The sequence below is a fragment of the Tamandua tetradactyla genome, chromosome 4 (assembly GCF_023851605.1).
Source record: "Tamandua tetradactyla isolate mTamTet1 chromosome 4, mTamTet1.pri, whole genome shotgun sequence".
In the NCBI taxonomy this organism is placed as follows: Eukaryota; Metazoa; Chordata; class Mammalia; order Pilosa; family Myrmecophagidae; genus Tamandua; species Tamandua tetradactyla.
In genome coordinates this window covers 123,907,473-123,919,558 of record NC_135330.1, presented here as the reverse complement: position 1 = coordinate 123,919,558, position 12,086 = coordinate 123,907,473, and the positions used below count along the sequence as shown (strand labels likewise).

General features: G+C 39.2%; 1 pseudogene; it reads left to right on the top strand.

Moving 5' to 3' along the window:
• Positions 1-10,842, top strand: part of LOC143680486 (protein O-glucosyltransferase 3-like) — a 55,488-nt pseudogene extending 44,646 nt beyond the window's left edge.
• The last annotated feature ends 1,244 nt before the right edge of the window (positions 10,843-12,086 follow it).

Below are 12,086 nucleotides of genomic sequence, written 5' to 3'. Positions count from 1 at the left end.
CATGCTCATTCTTTCATTAATCACTTATTCATAAGATGCGCATTTTAATTTCTTGCTAGTGCAAGCAGTGTGCTGGACAGGCAGATGGTTCCACCTATCTCAGTTAGGACTATGAACTGAAGCACTATTTTTCTTAATCAGAAAAGCATTATTTTTCTATTTCTCTGGAAAACGAGATATGTTCTTCCCTTCAGGTGGGAAGGGCTTGTTGCCTGTTTTAGCATTAGCTTTTTCAATACTCTAATTATATTTAATAAGAAAAACACTTGTCAAATACCAACTTTATTTTTGGCTCTATAATCACAGTTTTATATTTGTGGGAGAATAGCATGTATACTTTGTCAAAACTCATCACTATAGGTCATTTTAGCTGTGGAACTTTATGCAAGTTAATTCTCTGAATTTCAGAATTTTTTTTTTTTGGAGGGGGGACATGTACAGACTCTGGGAATCGAACCTGGGTCCCCCACCTGACAGACAAGAATTCTACCACTGAGCCACCCTTGCACCGCCCTCAGGATATTTTTGATGCACAAGTCAGGGTAATAATTATATATACACACATACACAAAGTGCTTGTGTTTCTGTTTACTAAAGCTGCCGGAATACAGTATACTAGAAACGGACTGGCTTTTACAAAGGAGATTTATATTAGGTTACAAGTTTACCATTCTAAGGCCATGGAAATGTCCAAATTAAGGCATCAACACTCAAGAAAGGTCAGTTGTGTCTGGGTTCCTTTGTGGAAGGGGAAGGAACATGGTGATGATGGCTGTCCTTCTCTCCAGGCTCCTGATTTCAAACTGCTCTTTTGGTTCCTGTTTCCAGTAATTTTCTCTCTCAGCATCTGTGGGTCCTCACTGAGCTTCTCCAGTGCAGACCCTGGGTCTCATCACTTAGCTTAGTATCTCCAAACAGCTGTCACTGGGTTTCATCTCTCTGCTCTCCATATCAGTTCTGAACTCTCTGTGAGTTCTGAGTGCTTTCATGCTCTTTCTCTCTTCTCTCTCTCAGCTCTTTTAAGGATGCCAGTAAATCAATTAAGGCCTACCTTGAAAGGGCAGGGTCACATCTCCATGGAAAAATCTAATCAAAAGGTCCCACTCACAATTGGGAGGTTCACATCTCCAAAGATAAAAACCTAATCAAAAGACCCCATCCACAATAAATCTGCCCCCACAAGATTGGATTAGGATTAAAAGAACATGGCTTTTCTGGATTATGTAGTCATTTTAGATCAGCACAGCTTCCTATCAAATTCATATCCTATCCTCTTAATTACTATACATGTTTGCTATGCTTTTCTAAGTTAAATGTGTATACATATATGAAAAATATATACCTAGTTGAGTGTAAGAAACATTAGGCCCCAATAGACTATTACCTATTTCTCCTTCCTGTGAATATTATACTAGAATATAATAACTAAGTGTGCGGGCCACAGGGATATAATGTCTGGGTTTCAAACCACTTACTAGCTGAAAGAATGTGGACAAGGTACTTAAACTTCTTTTATACTATACCCATATCTAAAATGGGGATAATAAAAGTAGCTAATCCATTGGGTTGTTGTGAGGATCAAATGGTTTAACACATAAAGTACTTAGACAATCACCTAGCACGATAGAAGCACTCAATTATCTGTTATCATCATCATTGTACAACTTTTCTTATCAGTTGCTTCTAAACCCTTGGCTTCATAGGACTAAAATGTTGGGCAATGGACTTCAATATCAGATAAATGTAGTATTGAACGATGTAACTTTGTCCAAATTGTTTTACCTCTTTCATTCTCAGTTTCTCAGTTTCCTCATTTATAAAATAAGATCACTGTCCCTGATATATAGAGTTATTTTTTAATACATTGGAAAAGTGCATCAAGCATCTAACACATACTCCATCTCATAATAAATCCTTAATAAATATGATTTCTCAACCATGTCAATTTTAGGCTATATTTACTAAATGAATTTTGAGGAGTTTAGAAATACACATTCAAAAAGTATCAGTTATATATGTTTTTGCTTCATATTCTTTAAGCTAACCCATGATTCTTAATTTTCCATGGGATGATCTGGCTATGCATACATAAATACACTTAATAAAATTTCTCATCTACTCATTTATTCTCTAGCAAAATGAAGATTCCCATTATGAGACATGTGTGGCCCAATGGTCGGAGTGCTGAGCTGGGAGTTAGAAGGTATTGCCCGTGTGTCCTGCTTGGCTGCTTGGTTTTGTGGTGTCTATTAGGAAAGTCACTTAACTTCTCTCTGCTTCACTCCCTCCAGCTGTGAAGTAAGGATCAGGCTTCCCAACAGGAAAATTTATAAAGTTGTTGGAGAGCCACAGATGAGAGTCATGCCCTTTCTCCTGCTGCACTTAAATTCCCTTTCTCACAGGCATACTATCTCTGAAGTACAAGTAGAGTATATCTAAAGTTGGCAGCGTAACCAAGATTACACAGTCAGAATCAAGAGTTAAGCATCTGGGTGACTTTGATGATCCCCAAAATGACCCCATTCTGTACTCTGAAAATGCGTTTCCTTCATTTTCCACATCTTTCCCCCACAACCTGGCAGAGATCTAATGATTTTTCAAGGGCCAGTTTAAATGTCAACTCTTCTTTGAAGCCTTGCCAAAACTTGTTGGCTCTGCTCCACAGGCCGAATCTCTCCATCCCTACTTTTGTAATTCTATGGCATTTAATTCATGTATTTAGGAAAATGTAGGGAATTAATCCAATTTACTACAGTGCCCTTGTTTACATGCCTGTCTCTCAGCATAGACTGGGAGTTCCACAACTGGAGAACCTTTGGTTTTTCTTTGCATCGCTACCTAGCACAGTGCCTGGCCTATAGAATGGATTCTATGAATTTCACATGAATTAAACCAAGAACTTTCTGCCATTTCCTTTAAGCTATTTCAACACATAAAATAAATATTATTTAATGATTAAATGCTATATCAAATCTAATTTTTATTTTTCTCTTTGAAAATAATTTAGGGTTTGGGAGAATAATGTGTGCTAAACTATTTAAACAGTTCTAAAATCATTGAAGTACAAGACAATGCTCATTCAAATTGATAAAAGCTAAGGAGTTATCAACCCACCAGAATTATCCAAACTGAGCATGTATGAATATTCTCACACATATACATACACAGAAACATCCATGCTTATATATCTATGCATGTAGATACACACACACACACACACAGAGAGAGAGAGAGAGAGTTTATAGAATTAGCACTCAGCAAAAGGATGTCAGTTTCAAACATGATTTCATTTATAGTTCATAAACTTGATGGACATAATGGTAAGCTAATACTACCTATGAAAAAATCATGTCAAATATTATTATTGATATTTTAAAAATAAACCAGTCTAATGAACTTTCAATCAAATGAAGTATGAAATATGCACATACATAAATATTTGTTCTATAAGGAAATAGACTAGGCACTTAATAGTTTCAATGCCTGGGTTTAAATTGTATCTACATGAAACCAAACAGCTGCTTAAATCAGTCAACTGTAATCTTTCTTTCTCCAAAATTATACCAAACATGTTTTTCAATTCACTTCTGAAAAATAAAGGAAACTAATTTTAAGACTAAAGATCTCATGTGGTTAATAGGAAGGTGTTCTAGTTTGCTAGCTGTCAGAATGTAATATAACAGAAACAGAATGACTTTTAAAAAGGGGAATTTAACAAGTTGCTAGTTGACAGTTCTAAGGCCAAGAAAATGTCCTAATTAAAACAAGTCTATAGAAGTGTCCAATCTAAGGCATCCAGGGAAACATACCTTGATTCAAGAAGGCTAATGAAGTTCGGGGTTTCTCTCTCATGTGAGAAGGCACGTAGCGAACAGGTTCAGGGTTTCTCTCTCATCTGGAAAGGCACATGGCAAACACAGCATCATCTGCTAGCTTTCTCACCTGGTTTCCTGATTCATGAAGCTCCCTGGGAGGCGTTTTCCTTCTTCATCTCCAAAGGCTGGGGGACTCTGCTTCGTGGTGCTGTGGTATTCTCTGCTCTCTCAGATTCTCTCACTTCCTCCAAAATGTTTCCTCTTTTATAAGATTCTAATAAATGAATCAAGACCCACCCAAATGGGTGGAGACATATCTCCGTCTAATCCAGTTTAACAACTACTGTTGATTGAGTCACATCTCCAGGGAGATGATCTATTTCAAACATACAACACTGGCTAAGGATTAGAAGAAACCGCTGCCTTTACAAAGTGGGACTAGGATTAAAACATGGCTTTTCTAGGGGACATACATCTTTTCAAACTGGCACAGAAGGAATAGATATATTCTAAGAAACCAGTTCTTTAATGATCTTAGTTGTGCTGCTCTCCAATTAGTGCTGGGTGGTCAATTAATTATTTTCCAGGTACCCAGGCTTCCTGGATGCCAGTTCAAGGCTAGGATGTCTTAATCTTTTCATCTAATGCTCCAACTACATTGATTATTTTGACTTGGTCAGAGTTGGAAAGTGGCTTTCTTAATTATATATATATATATATATAATAATTTATATATATTTAATAATTATTATATATCTGAAATAATATATAATAGTGTATATGTAATATATTATTTCCCATTTATTTTTAAAATAGGCCAAATTATAGTAAGGCTAATCAGTTTTATTGTCATAACTGTTCCAACAAAACCTACCTGGGCCACTGGTTGGTGCATTCTCCACCTGTATTCTTTAACACATTTGTTCAAGCTGTGGTGGGACTTGGTCCTAAAATTTCTTCCATTCATTCCACAAACTGCTCATGTGAAGGAAAAGGAATTACCCTGTGGCATGCACTAAGACTCATACTTCTAAAAGCAGGAGGTGCTAATACTCTAGCAAATGCCTTTCCTGGTGGCATTGTCACTGTTCTAGTGTGCTAGCTGCCAGAATGCAACACACCAGAGATGGATTGGCTTTTAATAAAAGGGAATTTATTTTGTTAGTTCTTCAGAGGAAAGGCAGCTAACTTTCCACTGAGGTACTTTCTTATGTAGGAAGGTACAGGGTGATCTCTGCTGGTCTTCTCTCCAGGCCTCTGGGTTCCAACAACTTTCCCCGGAGTGATTTCTTTCTGCATCTCCAAAGGCTGAGCTGCGAGTGCTGAGACGAGGTATTAAGTCAAACGTCATTCATTGCAGCAGGCACGCCTCCTAGCCGACTGCAGATGTAATGAGCAACAGATGAGGTTCACATGCCATCGGCTCATGTCCACAGCAATATAACTAGGCACCTTCACCTGGCCAAGTTGACAACTGAATCTAACTACCACAGTTACCAATGCCTCTCTTGCCAAAAATGATTGTGTTTCTCAGAGGTATCTGGAAAACACCTGCAGTAATTCTGTGTCACGCAAAGATTTAATTTAATCATTGCCATAGGGAAAACCCTTAATCCTGATGAAGTTCATTAGAAACTCACTGGAAGAAGAAAGTTAAAATTATAAGTAGGATAGAGAGGACTCCACCACCAAAATATATCCAAAAACCACAAAACAAACAAACAAACAAACAAAAAACCTGGATACACAATAAGGACAAAAAAATTGAAACATGAGTCATATAAGTCTACAATTTGAACCAAGTGAAAACCGAAAATTTACAAAAGTAATTTATATACCAAAAAGATGAAAGACACTGGTTGGCTTTTGGGCCTCTAAAACATGTAGAATGAATTCATTTTAACATCTACTGAAATGCACTAATTGGTGAAACTTTATGGACCTAACTGATAATGGTGATCAAATTATAGTTTTATCTGGGGATTACACTAAATTAAAACAAGATACCTCCTATATACTTGGAATAGTTATCAAACATCAAAGAAGTGATTAATAGGTATGCCTCACCTTAGCCATCTGAGTTATCCTTGTCTAAATTTCTCACAGCCATAGGGTCCATTGTTCTGAAATATCCCATTAAGGGCATGGACACTCTGATCTAATGAATAATATATTAAAATTAAATGAATTGTTTTGGCACTTATAATTGCATTGCCATATTGGAGCCTCATGGAAAATACCCCTTAGTTAGAATAACTACTATGGCCTAATGTTAAGTTAAAACAGGGCTTCAAGAATTGGAATCTATTATACAAGACCCATGTAGATAAGGGCCACTATCCCCGCTGCTTCTTCAATTCACAGTCCAAGTTAGCCTCTTATTAAACTCAGAAAGGACAGCACCTCACAATGATCTGGACCCATTAAAAACCATTACTCAATATTACTACACCATTCATTCAGTACCTGATATATTTTTTGTGTTATAGATTTTACTAATATGATCTGCTCAATGCCTAGTTCAAAGCCTCTCAATCACAGTTTGGCTGTACCTTCAAAAGGATCAAATACAACTTTATCCAGCTACTCACAGGGTACCTCAACAGCCCAAGCATCGCATACAATCTTTGCAGGCAAGTGCTTAACCACATCAAACTTTCTACAATAATGACATTCTCCTCTAAGAAGGTTCATTTGATTCGCTCATTTAAGACATAAAAATACTCACCAAAGAGCTCCCAAAAAAGGGATGAGCTTTTGTCCCACACAGAGTCCAATGACCTGCTATATAAGTTAAATTCCTTAAAATCATTTGGTTAGCTGAGGCCCTCTCCATCCTTAGACATTATTAGGGAAAAGCTTGACCTCCTCAGTACTCACAACATTAAAACAATTTCCAAATATTTTAGCCCTTCTTAAGTTCTGCTGGCAATTTATCCCACATTTACAATTTTGCTGAAGTCCAGGTAGGCTGTTACTTACCAGTCAGCCTACTTTGAATGAGGACCCCTACAACAACGGGCTCTGAAATCCATCCAAATTGTAATGCATGGGTGCTTCCATTATTATCCCACCCCTGCCCCCATCCCCAGAGAAGCCTTCTTCAGCAAAACCCTCTTTTACCTCCTGGAATTTATTTTCTACCCATGATGATCATGGGTAGTACATAAACTTCTTATGTAAGAAACCACCCTTGTCGGCTCCATGCTACATACCAGTAAAGCAGAAATTGCCAGTTGCATACTAGACTCTATTAGAAGCAGAGGCTCTCACAGCCTCTGAGTATGATGCACATTATGCTTTGTGTCATGGAAGCAGCACCTTGAAAGCTTGTCACAAACTCCAAGCCCACCTTTGTAAAATAGAAATGGTACATAAGGAAAAAGCCAAACCTGAGTACTCTGGGATAGCCCACCTGTAGGAATGGGTGTCCTCCCCTGTTTTCATACTTTTGGCTAACCCTCAAGTGCTAGAGGAGGGCATCCCTCTCCTGAATCCCTAGGTCCCCTGAGGACCCCTTGAGATCAATTGAGTGAACAGCAAAGTGAGTTCATGCATTGGATAGATTGCTACCTTCATACATGTTGGAGCTCATTGGACAGATATTGTTTTTTATCTCTTAATCAGGACATCCCTTACCAAGAAAGAAGTCCTAGAGTAGGCAAACTGGGTTAACTTCAGTCTAATACTAGACACTCTGGCCAAGATTCACCCACATCTGAATATCTTAACAGATTCTTGGACCATGGCCAGTGGTCTAGCTACCTGGTCTGGCCAATGGCAGCAAAAATACCTTACTCCACATTGCCCCATTTCAGTAAAGCATACTGGAAATCTCTTGCCTCATAGCTTCCAAAAATATAAATTAAGAGCACATATTTATCTGCACATACTAAAGCCATAGTACAAATCCTCACTAATAAACACCTTATCACCTTTGGAGCTCAAGATGTCACTGGTAGCAACCAAGACACTCATTTCACTTCTTCACATACCTAATGCAGGACTTTCAAACAAGGCATTTATTTAAACTTTTAATTCCTCTACCAGCTTTAGGCAACAAGCTGTGAATAGAGTTGCTATGGCATGTTGTGGGAACACAGGCTCAAGCATAACAGAAAACTTCAGCTAATGACCACTTTCTAACTTACACAGTACAACAGATCCAGAAGAGCAGAGGAAGAGGTCCCATTGTGGCTGGTCTCCTAGGGAGGCTAACTGATGCTGTAGCAGTAAGTTGCAGCTCCCCAAGTCCCACTTTACATCAGAAAGAGAGTCTAGTATCTATACACCTCAGGGATAAGGTCCCTGCCCCTTACAGCTCCAGGCGGATAAGCATGCAGGGCTGTTTGTGGGTCAGGTTTGAGGTACTATCTAGCCTTTTTATTAGGCCTAACACCTCCCCTGGGCTGTAGAATGGAAACATCTGCACACAATAGAAAAGAAGGTGGGGGTGGGGGTAGATGAGGGCTGCAAGATGGCCAATGAGTTTGGGCATTTGTGGGTCTGTGACTACCATAGCACTGGCCTCATAAAGAGCCATAAAACCATAATAACTTATTTAAGCAAATTCAGTGAAATGATTCAAAGTTCATTTCAGTCATCAGGAGTGAATCATAATAAAAAGTCTGATTCCATTTTAGATAATTGACTGCTGAGAGTGTTTCGGCCCCAGCATTCCCATTTCCCTTTCTGCTCCACATATGGGAGAGCTGATAAAGCCTGGGCAAGCGCTCTATTGGAGCCAGCAGGAAGATTTCGCCTTCCTGGAAGTTCATTCACCCCATCCTACCTTCTAACCACAATAAACATCAAGGCCAGTGTCAGGTGTCCACTTCCTGCTCTCTCAAGCCATTTTCTGACCAACCTGAAAAGCCCTGCCCAGCTCTCCCCAGAGAGCCTCATTATGTGAGCAGTAAACTTTCCATACTCTGCTGCTGATGTGTGTGTGTGTGTGTGTGTGTGTGTGTGTGTGTGAGAGAGAGAGAGAGAGAGAGAGAGAGAGAGAGAGAGAGAGAGAGACAGACTCATCAGCCTCAAGGTCGGAAACAGATTTTTCGTTGGCGATCCATACTCCTTCTTCAGACTGGTTGCAGCACAGCAGGATGAAAAGTCCTTGAATTTAAATGCATATAAAAGAAATGGGCTTATACATATATAAATTTAAAAAAAAGTAAGAAGGGCTATCGTGACAGATCCTATAGATATGAAAGGATTGGTAAGAAAACATTAACAGGCCTGGTTGGCAGAGCTCCCGCAGGCTCCCTGCAGCCGCAGGGCTGGACTGGAGCCGCTCCGAGGGCCACACGCTGCCCGGCCCCGCCCTGCCGCCCCTGCGCGTGGTCGCCTGGGCCCCTGAGGTGCGGAGCCTGATCTGGGGACCCTGGCTGCAGGCCGACGTTCTTCTGTCCATCTTTCTACTTGCAGGAGGAAAACTCGGGGGGCCAAGACCTCACTCCCTGGTCTGCCAGAGGCTGCGAAACATTTCTGATCCAACAAGGAAAAATAAAACCTTTGAAGATCATCAAAAGTCCATTTATACTCACTAGATTTAGTGAGTATAAATTTATTATTCCGGACTAATTTATTTTTATTAAATTAATTCTATTTATTAATATTAAATTTATTATAAATATTTATAATATTTTTATTATTTTATTTTATTAGTCTGAATTCACATCTGTACACCTTTGGACGGAAACGATGGAACACTGTAGATAAGCCATAGGATGTATGACACTGTCATTGAAGGACTGAAGGGAGAATCCCTTTACGGGGTGGAATGCATGGCCCAGTCTCCCTGTTACCATGAGTGCTGTACATGCCCAGAAGAGGATCCTCAGGCCCAGCAGACAACTCTTTCTTGTCCAACCAAGGAACCACAAATTGAAAAAAGATTTTTGTTCCCTTTCCCAGCATCAACCTGCAGCAGATGCTAAACCAAGTCCCAAAAAGTTTTGGGGATGAGAGAGGCACCATTGTTCATTACAGGATTCTCATTAACCACATCTCCTGGCAATGTTTAGGGAAATACATGGATTTTAAAATGTTCTCTGATGAGTTTTTTTTTTTTTTGCATGGGCAAGTGCTGGGAATTGAACCTGGGTCTCCAGCACGGCAGGCAAGAATTCTGCCACTGACCCACTGTCACACCACCCTCTCTGATGAGATTTTGCTGTCATTGGCAAGAAATGTCCTTCTCCAAAATTTAGAATTTCCTATAAATGTTGTAGATTGGCCCTTGGAACACCAAAACGTCAAAGAAACTCCTGGCCCTCTTCCTATCATTTCACAGTGTGGCTCTCTGGAATCAAGAGACACTATCCTTCTTAGGTGCAGCATCACTCGCTCCACACTTGAAGCAATGAAAGGTGTTGCTGATGATCTCCTCTCTATTCAGGGAAATGCAGGACCCTCCTGGATCAATACAACAGAGACAGCTTTCTTCAGAGGTAGAGATAGCTGAGAGGAAAGGCTTCAGTTGCTACACATGTCCAAAGAAAATTCACAGCTACTAGATGCAGGAACTACAGGATGTTTCTTTTTCCATGAGAAAGAAAAGGAGCTTAGAAAAACTAAGTTGATAGGTTTCTTTGACTTCTTTAAATGCAAGATCAAGTGAATGTGGATGGAACTGTGGCTGCTACCCATACCCATGTCTCATGCTGAGTGCAGCCTGGTTCTGAAGCAGAACTCACCATATTATGAATATTTCTACCTGGCACTAAAGCCTTGGAAACATTATGTTCCAATTAAAAGAAATCTTGTAATTTACTAGAGAAAATTAAGTGGGCCAAGGAAAATGATGAGGAAGCCAAGAAGATAGCAAAAGAAGGGCACTTGAGTGCTAGGGGTCCGCTACAGCCACAGAGGCTCTCCTGCTGCTTCTAGAGTGCTGCAGAAAGATGCTGAGCGGCAATCCTGCAAGCCTGAAATATGTGATGGACTAGAACTTGTTTCTCAGCCAGATGATAGCACATCCATCTGCTAGTGCCACAGGAAAAAGTCTGTAAGAGAAAAGCTCTAAGTCCAGCCTGATTCACACTCTTGTATATGCCAGCTTCATCTTTATTGGAAGCAGGATGGACCATAAGTTGTGAACAACAGCACAAAAGCCTTCACCCTATAGACAGTCTTCTTGGTGGAGTTATATAGCTTGGTTGTGGCAATGTTAGACATGTTACCAAATATCTTTGGATATTAATTTCTTTTAAATAGGAACTGCTGTTTTCAGCGTCATAGTTTCTCTAAAAAGAAATCATCAGGGATCATAGTAGATGGGCTTGCCAAAATAGAAATCACACTTTGAAACTAATTCATAACATATTTATTGTTTATTTGTATCTCTTGTTCATTTCCTCTCTTTCTCTTCCAACTGTGTAAAGTTGGAAAAATGTTGTACATTTTCCTACCCTTGCTGCATCATTTCTTCTCTTACAAGCTGCATTTGGCATTTGGTTATAGCAGCCCACTCCTGGAAAATCTGGTAAGAATTATTATGGAAGATAAGGATGACTGTTTAAAGTAGCATGATGATTGTGAAGGGAATATACATTTTTTTATTTTATAGTTTATCTCTATATCCACCAAACATACACTCTTCCTTGCCCTTCACCCCATGCCCTGGTATCCTCTATCTCTTTTCTGTTTCTGAGAATTTGCTATTTCTAGAGCACTCTTATATGTGATATCACACAATATTTATCCTTATGTGTCTTGCTTATCATGTGAAAAGAATACTTTTTAAAGCACTGCTCATATATTTTTAAACCGATGTCACCAAGGCCTCAGACAAAAATCAAGGAGAAATTGTATTTCAAGCTAATAATTGCTGGTTTTTGGGGTTTTGCACAGCCTTTAAGGGAGGCATAGTCATTAAAGCAGATAGCAGCATCCTACGGGTACCGTTCATTCTGTATAATCCATTCTTTATTCCACACTCCTCTGTTTCAGAGGTTTCCATTGCTAAATAAAGATGTTGGTCATTTCCTTTGCCATATAGGAAACAGTCAAGAATTAGGACTCCATAGCCTAGAAATTCAATATACACCTCTTATAATACCACTAATCCCAGACTATATTCACTAAAGAATATGCTCTAAAATCAAGAATTATTTTCTGCACTCCTGATTTCTAAATATTTACTCCCAAATCAATGTACTTACTCTGGAAGCAATGAAACCATTGTTAGAGTGGTCATATATATTCTTTTAGAAAACAATAAAAGCATGAGATTTTCTTTAATCAAAAGCAAAGAAAAATTTGAGATCA